The sequence below is a fragment of the Gorilla gorilla genome, chromosome 4 (assembly GCF_029281585.2).
Source record: "Gorilla gorilla gorilla isolate KB3781 chromosome 4, NHGRI_mGorGor1-v2.1_pri, whole genome shotgun sequence".
NCBI classification, from domain to species: Eukaryota; Metazoa; Chordata; class Mammalia; order Primates; family Hominidae; genus Gorilla; species Gorilla gorilla.
The window spans coordinates 48,959,659-48,973,386 of NC_073228.2; the positions used below are offsets into that span (position 1 = coordinate 48,959,659).

Sequence of the window (13,728 nt, forward strand, 5' to 3'; positions counted from 1 at the left end):
TCTCCCTTCCTCCTTCCTAACGCAACGTCAGCGGAGGGCTGAGGGCTTTACTACGCATTACCTGGAAAACTTATTTCACTCCACGGCCCTAAGAGGTGGGCCTTATTATTAGCCACGGCCAGGGTTAGGGTGAGGCCACCGCTCCAGGGCAGAATTTCAGGGGGCGCCCACCCCCCCCCCGCCCTAAATCATTCAGCAATCAACATAAATTATAGTTCAACGCAATATATCTTATCTTGTGGGCCGCAAGCCACCCAGGTGCCCAGGCAAGAGCCTGAAGGCACAAGCTGTTCCAGTATAGTAAAGAAAATAATTAGAATAAGAAAAGTTTTACTAGAGATAGGAAACGGATAGGATTATATCTGACTATTATTAATCATTAGTTTGTAGCATTACTCTTTGTTCTATTACCATAATAATCTCTGTTCTATTATGATTACCTTGGGGGAAACCAGGCCACACAGAGTTAGGAGCTGAAGGGCCACAGTGAGAGGTGACCAGAAGACAAGAGCGTGAGCCCTCATTCACGCCCAGAGAAGGGCCGCTGGAGGGCTCCTTGGCCTAGCGGTAATGCCAGTGCCTGGGAAGGCCCTGGTTACTTAGCAGGCCTTGGTCTAGCGGTGGCCCCAGTGCCTGGGAAGGCACCCGTTACTTAGCAGACCGAGAAAGGGAATCTCCCTCTCTCCAGGGGAGACAGAGAACGCTCTGCTCCACCACCTCTTGTGGGAGGTCTGACATTAGCCAGGCCGGCCCGCAGTCATCCGGAGGCTTCAACGTCTCCCTGTGATGCTGTGCTTCAGTGGTCACGCTCCTTGTTCACTTTCATGTTCCGCCTGTACACCTGGCTCCTCCTTTTAAGTCCTTAGAAGACAGCAGTAGCAGAATTAGTAGAAGTACCACAGTCTTCGATCTTTCTGATAAGTGCATGGAAGAAACGCTGACGTTTGCTGTCCTCCCTCTCCACCTCGGCTACCACAAAGGGAAAGGCCCCCTGTCCAGTGGACACGTGACTCGCGTGACCTATCGATCATTGGAGATGACTGGCACTCCTTACCCTGCCCCCTTGCCTTGACTACAATAAATAGCAGCGCCTCCAGGCATTCGGGGCCACTACCTGTCTGCCTCCACGCTTTGGTGGCAGTGGTCCCCCGGGCCCAGCTGTCTTTCTTCCTATCTCTTTGTCTTCTGTCTTTATCTCTACGATCTCTCGTCTCCGCGCACACACACGAAGAGAAAACCCACAGACCCGGTAGGGGTGGACCCTACATTATCTCAGCTACAAGGTAATCAAGATATTCATGTGGACTACTGAGTCTTTCGGTGCCCCCTTGCTGTTTTATTTTTGTCCTGCGGCCGAGTGTTTCCCTCACTTCACGCCAACCCAATCTCCGCCGCCCTGTCTTGTCATCCCCATTCTACAGCCCAGCACGGTGTAGTATGGCAGCCGCTAGCCACAGGTATCTAGGGAGCCCTGGAAATGTGGTCAGTTCTAATGGAGCTGTGCTATACACATGAGATTTTGATGGCAGTGGGAGTAAAATTCTCCCAATTTTTTTCTTTTTTTTTTTTTTTTCAGACGGAGGTTCCGCTCTTGTTACCCAGCCTGGAGTCCAATGGCGCGATCTAGGCTCTCTGCAACCTCCGCCTCCCGGGTTCAAGCGATTCCCCTGCCTCAGCCTCCCGAGCAGCTGGGACTACGGGCATGTGCCACCACGCCCGGCTAAGTTTGTATTTTTAGTACAGACGGGGTTTCTCCATGTTGGTCAGGCTGGTCTCCAACTCCCGACCTCCGGTGATCTGCCCAGCTGCCGCCTCCCAAAGTGTTGCTTGCGATTACAGGCTTGAGCCACCGCTCACCCAGGCTTTTTTTCTTTTTTCTTTTTTTTTTTTTTTGAGAGACAAACTCTTGCTCTGTCGCCCAGGCTGGAGTGCAGTGGCGCGATGTCGGCTCACTGCAGCCTCTACCTCCCGGGTTCCAGCGATTCTCCTGCCTCGGCCTCCTGGGTAGCTGGGATTACAGGCGTAGGCCACCACGCCCGGCTAATTTTTGTATTTTTAGGGGGTTTCGCCATGTCGGCCAGGCTGGTCTGGAGCTCCTGACCTCAGGCGATCCGCCCGCCTCGGCCTCCCAAAGCGCTGCGATTACAGGCGTAAGCCACCGCGCCGGGCTCTTTCATCCTGTCTTTATTTTCTGAGATAGAGTCTCGCTCGGACGCTCAGGTTGGACTGCAATGGCGTGATCTCGGCTCGCTGAAACTTCCGCCTCCCGGGTTCAAGCGATTCTCCTGTCTCAGCCTCCCGAGTAGCTGGGATTATTGACGCGCAGCACCACGCCCGGCTAATTTTTGTGGTTTTTGTATCTTCTGTCTTCTGCTCTTTAGTACCGCATAGAGCCGCAGAAGACTAGTGAGTCGAACAAACAGCCCCTCTTGCAGCAGTTGTTGATCACGGGGCTGCCCCCGGTACTCATCCTGTGTCTCTCGTCCAAATCCCCGCTCCTCCTCAGCTATCACCTCTGCCGATGCTGGTGGTTTCCCTGGGTACCGGGAACCAAACTCTCATTCCCCAGGGGCCTAAGCCCCCCGTGGCCAGGCCCTTCTCAAGTCAGGGTTCCTGCACATTCACAGTTACGGGTGGCCCTGGGAGTAACACCTGGCACCCAAACAGATCACCAGAGTCCACACATAGTCCACCTGCCCTCCCTGCGTAAGATCAGCTCTCCCTCCTCCCGACGATAGATCAGGGTCAATGATCCCTGCCAAGATGGCGACTGCTCCAGCCTGCTGGTCCAACCTGTCCAGCCACAGCTGTTGCTCGAAGGCTTCAAGTTCAATGGGACCCTCTCCCGCTTTCTACAAACTGGTTCCTTTATTTTTATGTTTATTTATTTGGGACGGGGTCTGGCTCTGTCACCCAGGCTGGAGTGCAGTGGTGCAATCACTGCTCACTGCAGCATCCACCTCCCAGCGTCCACCCATCCTCCTGGCCTCAGCCTCTGGAACAGCTGGGGTACAGATACGCCCCAGCCCGAACAGGTTTTCACTAGGTTGCCTGGGCTCTTTCTTTCTTTGTCTGTGTTGGTTGGTTGGTTGGTTTTTGTTTGTTTGTTTCGAGACGGGGCTCCGGCTCTGCCGCCGGGGCTGCAGGGCAATGGCGCGATCTCACCTCACTGCGGCCTTCTGGGCTCAAGCGATCCTCCCACTGTGCCCGGCCTGAAGACAGCCTTTAGAGAAAGAAGCAGGGGGAGTTCTTCCGAGGACAGACAAGATTTCTGGAGTTTGGAAAGGGTGAGAGACTGGGTCAGCGAAAGGAACATTCCGATCTTTATGTTGGGATGCAACGTATAGATACAGGGATGAGACCCAAAAGAGCCGGCAGAGATTTGTCATCGTGGTCGCAAGGCAACTGCCGGTGGCTGATCCCGTAAAGGATACACATACCTAGAGCGGAGCCTAAAGATGCATCAAGCATGACGGGTGGAGCCACGATGCTTGGACTCGAGCTCTGCTCCTGTGCGTTCCGTGATAAATGGCTTATACTACCTGCACCTCAGTTTTTCCCGGGCAAAAAAGGAAGCTTGCTGCCGGTGCGTTGGCACCTGCCTTGAAGTGCCAGCTACTCAGCGGGCTGAAGAGGAAGAAGTGCCTACTAGGAAGACACGTGGACACGTATGTTTACTGCAGCACTATTTACAATAGCAAAGACTTGGAACCAACTCGAATGCCCATGAATGATAGGCTGGATAAAGAAAGTGTGGCACGTATACACCATGGAATTACTAGGCAGCCATAAAAAAGGATGAGTTCATGTCCTCTGCGGGAACGTGGATGAAGCTGGAAGGCCTCATTCTCAGCAAACTCACACAGAAAGCGAAAACCAAACACCGCATGTTCTCGCTCCTAAGTGGGAGTTGAACAGTGAGAACACATGGGACACAGGGAGGGGAACATCACACGCCGGGCCCTGACGGGGCGTGGGGGGCAAGGGGAGAGAGAGCATTAGGCCAAATAGCCAACGCACGCGGGGCTTCAAACCTAGACGACTGGTGGCTAGGTGCAGCAAAGCACCGTGGCACACGTGTACCTATGTTCCAAACCTGCACGTCCTGCACATGTACCCCAGAACTTGGGAGGGGGTGGGGGAAACCAAAAGAGCCGGGGAGAGGCGGGGCGGGAGAGAGAGAGAGAGAGAGAGAGAGAGACAGAGAGACAGAGAGACAGAGAGAGAGAGAGAGAGAGAGAGAGATAGACAGACAGACAGACAGAGACAGACAGACAGACAGACAGATAGAGAGATAGAGAGAGGAGAAGGAAGTTCAATTCCGGGTGGATCCCATTCCTTTTAAAGGTCGCCACCCACTCGACTGCCAAGCCGAGATCCTAAGGACCTCCCCAAAGGAGTAGGTCGTGGCCTTCCCGAAGCGCAGTAGTCACGGTGGAAACGGAAGCGTGCCGCATAAGCCTACCGTCTACCGCCCGCAGATCAGGAACCTCGCGGTACTTCAGGGAAACAGTTAAGTCGAGCCGGCGCGTCACAGGCACTCGGCGTGCAAGCCGCCCCGCAGGTGCTACCGTCTCTTACCTCCCTCTACTTTTAGGAGACGCGTTGTATCCCCGGAGGGGGTGCACCGTTCCTGGAGGTACTGCAATACCAGGTCGATGCGTGGAGTGGACGGAGCAAGCTCCTATTCCATCTCCCTGCTCCAAAAATCCATTTAATATATTGTCCTCGGATAGAGGACGTATCAGATATTAAACTGATAAGAACAGATACTACACTTGATCTTAGCCAAAAGGCCGAGAAGCGATGCGGTCGCCTTCGCGCCCGCCGTCACCGTCCCACTCTCATCCACATTCAAGTCGCGGTGAGAGCCCCAGCCTCGCTCCTTGCCCCATTCCCTCTGTCTCGTCCACAGCGCTATTGACGCCCTTACACTCTCGGGCTGATTTCTCATTCTCCGCCTTTGAAAAGGGAAATCTTACACCCGTGCTTCTTCCGGCGTTCCCGGGCTTTCATTTCGAATTTGCATGCCCCGCCCTTTCACAGAGGGCGTGGCCTCCGCCGTTGACTCCGCCCCCGGGGCCGCCTCTGCCTGGGGGAGCCGGGGCTCCGCTGGGGGCGACTTCCTTGTTCGTACGGAGCCAGCGGAAAGACAGAACCGGAAGGGACTGGGGGCGAAGGCGACGGGGGTCTGTGGAAGAGACCTGTCGGCGGAGAGCGGTCCACGTTTTCCTGGAGAAAGACGAGGCCCCAGGGCAGGAGCGCGGGCTGCGCTGGGCCTTTACTTCGCCGCCCGCGGGCGGGGAGACCGGCCCCGTACCCGAGGGGACGAGGGGCCCATGCCCAGTCAGGGAAGCCGAAGGCCTGGAGGGGCTTCCGGGAGCAGGGGCTGGAGTTCCTCTGCCAGGCAGGAGGCTGGCACCAGACACCCGGCAGAGGGAGGCGGCGAGGGCCCAGCAAGGATTCTCCCCAGCCCCTGTGCCTGCGTCTCCTGCGGCTTCTGTGCGCGGACCGTGTCCTGTGCTGTGTAGGGAAAGCTGCCTCTCTGCTCGGGACGTGGATTCCTTTCCCCTCCTCCTCGCCTGGCTACCTCTGACGCAGGTCGTCAGGACTCCGCTTGGGTGTCACCCGTCCAGGAAGCCTCCCTTAGTCAAGGGCCCTCGGCACCCGCCCCGTATGTGACTAGCAGCCCTCCTGTGTATTTCATCGCGCCCCCGTTGTTTATATCAGCTATTCCACTCACCACCCTTCTGGGCAACCCTTTATCTCCCGCTCTGAGATCCCATCGCTGAGGGCTGGGACCCCTCCTCAGTGCTTATCCCTGTTTCCCCGCGCGAGTCTGGCGCCTGGCGTGTGGAAGGCGCTCAGTAAACGTTTGTGGAGCGAAGAAACGACGCAAAGGTGATGAGCACGACAGACCGTGATGAGCACGACGCAGTTAGGAGGCTGTTGGCCCGGCGCGGGGGAAAAGGGGGAAGGTCGGGCTCGGGGTGGCAGGACCCCAGAGGGCAGGGGTGACTGCCGGGGTGCTCTTGGGGCAAGGTGGGCGTCAAGGCCCCCAGCAAGGTTGGGATAAAGTTTCTCTCCGAGGCACAGACTGCCGCCTGCGGGCTCAGCATTTACCTCTCCCTTCCTCCTTCCTAACGCAACGTCAGCGGAGGGCTGAGGGCTTTACTGCGCATTACCTGGAAAACTTATTTCACTCCACGGCCCTAAGAGGTGGGCCTTATTATTAGCCACGGCCAGGGTTAGGGTGAGGCCACCGCTCCAGGGCAGAATTTCAGGGGGCGCCCACCCCCCCCCCGCCCTAAATCATTCAGCAATCAACATAAATTATAGTTCAACGCAATATATCTTATCTTGTGGGCCGCAAGCCACCCAGGTGCCCAGGCAAGAGCCTGAAGGCACAAGCTGTTCCAGTATAGTAAAGAAAATAATTAGAATAAGAAAAGTTTTACTAGAGATAGGAAACGGATAGGATTATATCTGACTATTATTAATCATTAGTTTGTAGCATTACTCTTTGTTCTATTACCATAATAATCTCTGTTCTATTATGATTACCTCGGGGGAAACCAGGCCACACAGAGTTAGGAGCTGAAGGGCCACAGTGAGAGGTGACCAGAAGACAAGAGCGTGAGCCCTCATTCACGCCCAGAGAAGGGCCGCTGGAGGGCTCCTTGGCCTAGCGGTAATGCCAGTGCCTGGGAAGGCCCTGGTTACTTAGCAGGCCTTGGTCTAGCGGTGGCCCCAGTGCCTGGGAAGGCACCCGTTACTTAGCAGACCGAGAAAGGGAATCTCCCTCTCTCCAGGGGAGACAGAGAACGCTCTGCTCCACCACCTCTTGTGGGAGGTCTGACATTAGCCAGGCCGGCCCGCAGTCATCCGGAGGCTTCAACGTCTCCCTGTGATGCTGTGCTTCAGTGGTCACGCTCCTTGTTCACTTTCATGTTCCGCCTGTACACCTGGCTCCCCCTTTTAAGTCCTTAGAAGACAGCAGTAGCAGAATTAGTAGAAGTACCACAGTCTTCGATCTTTCTGATAAGTGCATGGAAGAAACGCTGACGTTTGCTGTCCTCCCTCTCCACCTCGGCTACCACAAAGGGAAAGGCCCCCTGTCCAGTGGACACGTGACTCGCGTGACCTATCGATCATTGGAGATGACTGGCACTCCTTACCCTGCCCCCTTGCCTTGACTACAATAAATAGCAGCGCCTCCAGGCATTCGGGGCCACTACCTGTCTGCCTCCACGCTTTGGTGGCAGTGGTCCCCCGGGCCCAGCTGTCTTTCTTCCTATCTCTTTGTCTTCTGTCTTTATCTCTACGATCTCTCGTCTCCGCGCACACACACGAAGAGAAAACCCACAGACCCGGTAGGGGTGGACCCTACATTATCTCAGCTACAAGGTAATCAAGATATTCATGTGGACTACTGAGTCTTTCGGTGCCCCCTTGCTGTTTTATTTTTGTCCTGCGGCCGAGTGTTTCCCTCACTTCACGCCAACCCAATCTCCGCCGCCCTGTCTTGTCATCCCCATTCTACAGCCCAGCACGGTGTAGTATGGCAGCCGCTAGCCACAGGTATCTAGGGAGCCCTGGAAATGTGGTCAGTTCTAATGGAGCTGTGCTATACACATGAGATTTTGATGGCAGTGGGAGTAAAATTCTCCCAATTTTTTTCTTTTTTTTTTTTTTTTCAGACGGAGGTTCCGCTCTTGTTACCCAGCCTGGAGTCCAATGGCGCGATCTAGGCTCTCTGCAACCTCCGCCTCCCGGGTTCAAGCGATTCCCCTGCCTCAGCCTCCCGAGCAGCTGGGACTACGGGCATGTGCCACCACGCCCGGCTAAGTTTGTATTTTTAGTACAGACGGGGTTTCTCCATGTTGGTCAGGCTGGTCTCCAACTCCCGACCTCCGGTGATCTGCCCAGCTGCCGCCTCCCAAAGTGTTGCTTGCGATTACAGGCTTGAGCCACCGCTCACCCAGGCTTTTTTTCTTTTTTCTTTTTTTTTTTTTTTGAGAGACAAACTCTTGCTCTGTCGCCCAGGCTGGAGTGCAGTGGCGCGATGTCGGCTCACTGCAGCCTCTACCTCCCGGGTTCCAGCGATTCTCCTGCCTCGGCCTCCTGGGTAGCTGGGATTACAGGCGTAGGCCACCACGCCCGGCTAATTTTTGTATTTTTAGGGGGTTTCGCCATGTCGGCCAGGCTGGTCTGGAGCTCCTGACCTCAGGCGATCCGCCCGCCTCGGCCTCCCAAAGCGCTGCGATTACAGGCGTAAGCCACCGCGCCGGGCTCTTTCATCCTGTCTTTATTTTCTGAGATAGAGTCTCGCTCGGACGCTCAGGTTGGACTGCAATGGCGTGATCTCGGCTCGCTGAAACTTCCGCCTCCCGGGTTCAAGCGATTCTCCTGTCTCAGCCTCCCGAGTAGCTGGGATTATTGACGCGCAGCACCACGCCCGGCTAATTTTTGTGGTTTTTGTATCTTCTGTCTTCTGCTCTTTAGTACCGCATAGAGCCGCAGAAGACTAGTGAGTCGAACAAACAGCCCCTCTTGCAGCAGTTGTTGATCACGGGGCTGCCCCCGGTACTCATCCTGTGTCTCTCGTCCAAATCCCCGCTCCTCCTCAGCTATCACCTCTGCCGATGCTGGTGGTTTCCCTGGGTACCGGGAACCAAACTCTCATTCCCCAGGGGCCTAAGCCCCCCGTGGCCAGGCCCTTCTCAAGTCAGGGTTCCTGCACATTCACAGTTACGGGTGGCCCTGGGAGTAACACCTGGCACCCAAACAGATCACCAGAGTCCACACATAGTCCACCTGCCCTCCCTGCGTAAGATCAGCTCTCCCTCCTCCCGACGATAGATCAGGGTCAATGATCCCTGCCAAGATGGCGACTGCTCCAGCCTGCTGGTCCAACCTGTCCAGCCACAGCTGTTGCTCGAAGGCTTCAAGTTCAATGGGACCCTCTCCCGCTTTCTACAAACTGGTTCCTTTATTTTTATGTTTATTTATTTGGGACGGGGTCTGGCTCTGTCACCCAGGCTGGAGTGCAGTGGTGCAATCACTGCTCACTGCAGCATCCACCTCCCAGCGTCCACCCATCCTCCTGGCCTCAGCCTCTGGAACAGCTGGGGTACAGATACGCCCCAGCCCGAACAGGTTTTCACTAGGTTGCCTGGGCTCTTTCTTTCTTTGTCTGTGTTGGTTGGTTGGTTGGTTTTTGTTTGTTTGTTTCGAGACGGGGCTCCGGCTCTGCCGCCGGGGCTGCAGGGCAATGGCGCGATCTCACCTCACTGCGGCCTTCTGGGCTCAAGCGATCCTCCCACTGTGCCCGGCCTGAAGACAGCCTTTAGAGAAAGAAGCAGGGGGAGTTCTTCCGAGGACAGACAAGATTTCTGGAGTTTGGAAAGGGTGAGAGACTGGGTCAGCGAAAGGAACATTCCGATCTTTATGTTGGGATGCAACGTATAGATACAGGGATGAGACCCAAAAGAGCCGGCAGAGATTTGTCATCGTGGTCGCAAGGCAACTGCCGGTGGCTGATCCCGTAAAGGATACACATACCTAGAGCGGAGCCTAAAGATGCATCAAGCATGACGGGTGGAGCCACGATGCTTGGACTCGAGCTCTGCTCCTGTGCGTTCCGTGATAAATGGCTTATACTACCTGCACCTCAGTTTTTCCCGGGCAAAAAAGGAAGCTTGCTGCCGGTGCGTTGGCACCTGCCTTGAAGTGCCAGCTACTCAGCGGGCTGAAGAGGAAGAAGTGCCTACTAGGAAGACACGTGGACACGTATGTTTACTGCAGCACTATTTACAATAGCAAAGACTTGGAACCAACTCGAATGCCCATGAATGATAGGCTGGATAAAGAAAGTGTGGCACGTATACACCATGGAATTACTAGGCAGCCATAAAAAAGGATGAGTTCATGTCCTCTGCGGGAACGTGGATGAAGCTGGAAGGCCTCATTCTCAGCAAACTCACACAGAAAGCGAAAACCAAACACCGCATGTTCTCGCTCCTAAGTGGGAGTTGAACAGTGAGAACACATGGGACACAGGGAGGGGAACATCACACGCCGGGCCCTGACGGGGCGTGGGGGGCAAGGGGAGAGAGAGCATTAGGCCAAATAGCCAACGCACGCGGGGCTTCAAACCTAGACGACTGGTGGCTAGGTGCAGCAAAGCACCGTGGCACACGTGTACCTATGTTCCAAACCTGCACGTCCTGCACATGTACCCCAGAACTTGGGAGGGGGTGGGGGAAACCAAAAGAGCCGGGGAGAGGCGGGGCGGGAGAGAGAGAGAGAGAGAGAGAGAGAGACAGAGAGACAGAGAGACAGAGAGAGAGAGAGAGAGAGAGAGAGATAGACAGACAGACAGACAGAGACAGACAGACAGACAGACAGATAGAGAGATAGAGAGAGGAGAAGGAAGTTCAATTCCGGGTGGATCCCATTCCTTTTAAAGGTCGCCACCCACTCGACTGCCAAGCCGAGATCCTAAGGACCTCCCCAAAGGAGTAGGTCGTGGCCTTCCCGAAGCGCAGTAGTCACGGTGGAAACGGAAGCGTGCCGCATAAGCCTACCGTCTACCGCCCGCAGATCAGGAACCTCGCGGTACTTCAGGGAAACAGTTAAGTCGAGCCGGCGCGTCACAGGCACTCGGCGTGCAAGCCGCCCCGCAGGTGCTACCGTCTCTTACCTCCCTCTACTTTTAGGAGACGCGTTGTATCCCCGGAGGGGGTGCACCGTTCCTGGAGGTACTGCAATACCAGGTCGATGCGTGGAGTGGACGGAGCAAGCTCCTATTCCATCTCCCTGCTCCAAAAATCCATTTAATATATTGTCCTCGGATAGAGGACGTATCAGATATTAAACTGATAAGAACAGATACTACACTTGATCTTAGCCAAAAGGCCGAGAAGCGATGCGGTCGCCTTCGCGCCCGCCGTCACCGTCCCACTCTCATCCACATTCAAGTCGCGGTGAGAGCCCCAGCCTCGCTCCTTGCCCCATTCCCTCTGTCTCGTCCACAGCGCTATTGACGCCCTTACACTCTCGGGCTGATTTCTCATTCTCCGCCTTTGAAAAGGGAAATCTTACACCCGTGCTTCTTCCGGCGTTCCCGGGCTTTCATTTCGAATTTGCATGCCCCGCCCTTTCACAGAGGGCGTGGCCTCCGCCGTTGACTCCGCCCCCGGGGCCGCCTCTGCCTGGGGGAGCCGGGGCTCCGCTGGGGGCGACTTCCTTGTTCGTACGGAGCCAGCGGAAAGACAGAACCGGAAGGGACTGGGGGCGAAGGCGACGGGGGTCTGTGGAAGAGACCTGTCGGCGGAGAGCGGTCCACGTTTTCCTGGAGAAAGACGAGGCCCCAGGGCAGGAGCGCGGGCTGCGCTGGGCCTTTACTTCGCCGCCCGCGGGCGGGGAGACCGGCCCCGTACCCGAGGGGACGAGGGGCCCATGCCCAGTCAGGGAAGCCGAAGGCCTGGAGGGGCTTCCGGGAGCAGGGGCTGGAGTTCCTCTGCCAGGCAGGAGGCTGGCACCAGACACCCGGCAGAGGGAGGCGGCGAGGGCCCAGCAAGGATTCTCCCCAGCCCCTGTGCCTGCGTCTCCTGCGGCTTCTGTGCGCGGACCGTGTCCTGTGCTGTGTAGGGAAAGCTGCCTCTCTGCTCGGGACGTGGATTCCTTTCCCCTCCTCCTCGCCTGGCTACCTCTGACGCAGGTCGTCAGGACTCCGCTTGGGTGTCACCCGTCCAGGAAGCCTCCCTTAGTCAAGGGCCCTCGGCACCCGCCCCGTATGTGACTAGCAGCCCTCCTGTGTATTTCATCGCGCCCCCGTTGTTTATATCAGCTATTCCACTCACCACCCTTCTGGGCAACCCTTTATCTCCCGCTCTGAGATCCCATCGCTGAGGGCTGGGACCCCTCCTCAGTGCTTATCCCTGTTTCCCCGCGCGAGTCTGGCGCCTGGCGTGTGGAAGGCGCTCAGTAAACGTTTGTGGAGCGAAGAAACGACGCAAAGGTGATGAGCACGACAGACCGTGATGAGCACGACGCAGTTAGGAGGCTGTTGGCCCGGCGCGGGGGAAAAGGGGGAAGGTCGGGCTCGGGGTGGCAGGACCCCAGAGGGCAGGGGTGACTGCCAGGGTGCTCTTGGGGCAAGGTGGGCGTCAAGGCCCCCAGCAAGGTTGGGATAAAGTTTCTCTCCGAGGCACAGACTGCCGCCTGCGGGCTCAGCATTTACCTCTCCCTTCCTCCTTCCTAACGCAACGTCAGCGGAGGGCTGAGGGCTTTACTGCGCATTACCTGGAAAACTTATTTCACTCCACGGCCCTAAGAGGTGGGCCTTATTATTAGCCACGGCCAGGGTTAGGGTGAGGCCACCGCTCCAGGGCAGAATTTCAGGGGGCGCCCACCCCCCCCCCCCGCCCTAAATCATTCAGCAATCAACATAAATTATAGTTCAACGCAATATATCTTATCTTGTGGGCCGCAAGCCACCCAGGTGCCCAGGCAAGAGCCTGAAGGCACAAGCTGTTCCAGTATAGTAAAGAAAATAATTAGAATAAGAAAAGTTTTACTAGAGATAGGAAACGGATAGGATTATATCTGACTATTATTAATCATTAGTTTGTAGCATTACTCTTTGTTCTATTACCATAATAATCTCTGTTCTGTTATGATTACCTCGGGGGAAACCAGGCCACACAGAGTTAGGAGCTGAAGGGCCACAGTGAGAGGTGACCAGAAGACAAGAGCGTGAGCCCTCATTCACGCCCAGAGAAGGGCCGCTGGAGGGCTCCTTGGCCTAGCGGTAATGCCAGTGCCTGGGAAGGCCCTGGTTACTTAGCAGGCCTTGGTCTAGCGGTGGCCCCAGTGCCTGGGAAGGCACCCGTTACTTAGCAGACCGAGAAAGGGAATCTCCCTCTCTCCAGGGGAGACAGAGAACGCTCTGCTCCACCACCTCTTGTGGGAGGTCTGACATTAGCCAGGCCGGCCCGCAGTCATCCGGAGGCTTCAACGTCTCCCTGTGATGCTGTGCTTCAGTGGTCACGCTCCTTGTTCACTTTCATGTTCCGCCTGTACACCTGGCTCCTCCTTTTAAGTCCTTAGAAGACAGCAGTAGCAGAATTAGTAGAAGTACCACAGTCTTCGATCTTTCTGATAAGTGCATGGAAGAAACGCTGACGTTTGCTGTCCTCCCTCTCCACCTCGGCTACCACAAAGGGAAAGGCCCCCTGTCCAGTGGACACGTGACTCGCGTGACCTATCGATCATTGGAGATGACTGGCACTCCTTACCCTGCCCCCTTGCCTTGACTACAATAAATAGCAGCGCCTCCAGGCATTCGGGGCCACTACCTGTCTGCCTCCACGCTTTGGTGGCAGTGGTCCCCCGGGCCCAGCTGTCTTTCTTCCTATCTCTTTGTCTTCTGTCTTTATCTCTACGATCTCTCGTCTCCGCGCACACACACGAAGAGAAAACCCACAGACCCGGTAGGGGTGGACCCTACATTATCTCAGCTACAAGGTAATCAAGATATTCATGTGGACTACTGAGTCTTTCGGTGCCCCCTTGCTGTTTTATTTTTGTCCTGCGGCCGAGTGTTTCCCTCACTTCACGCCAACCCAATCTCCGCCGCCCTGTCTTGTCATCCCCATTCTACAGCCCAGCACGGTGTAGTATGGCAGCCGCTAGCCACAGGTATCTAGGGAGCCCTGGAAA

At 55.9% G+C, this 13,728-nt stretch overlaps 1 long non-coding RNA gene and 2 other non-coding genes across 3 annotated transcripts in view; all 3 read right to left on the reverse strand.

Annotated features, from left to right (window-relative positions):
• LOC134756403 (uncharacterized) overlaps positions 1–13,728 on the reverse strand; it is an 80,631-nt gene that overhangs the window by 43,762 nt on the left and 23,141 nt on the right. Inside the window, exon 1 of the long non-coding RNA XR_010133806.1 lies at positions 1–13,728. This exon is cut by the window's left edge and continues 13,790 nt beyond it; it is cut by the window's right edge and continues 23,141 nt beyond it. This is a non-coding gene — a long non-coding RNA (uncharacterized lncRNA).
• Positions 4,618–4,808, reverse strand: LOC134758639 (U2 spliceosomal RNA). The gene has a single exon (XR_010134046.1). It is a non-coding gene; the product is annotated as a U2 spliceosomal RNA (small nuclear RNA).
• LOC129534027 (U2 spliceosomal RNA) lies at positions 10,742–10,932 on the reverse strand. Its single transcript, XR_008680442.1, has one exon. It is a non-coding gene; the product is annotated as a U2 spliceosomal RNA (small nuclear RNA).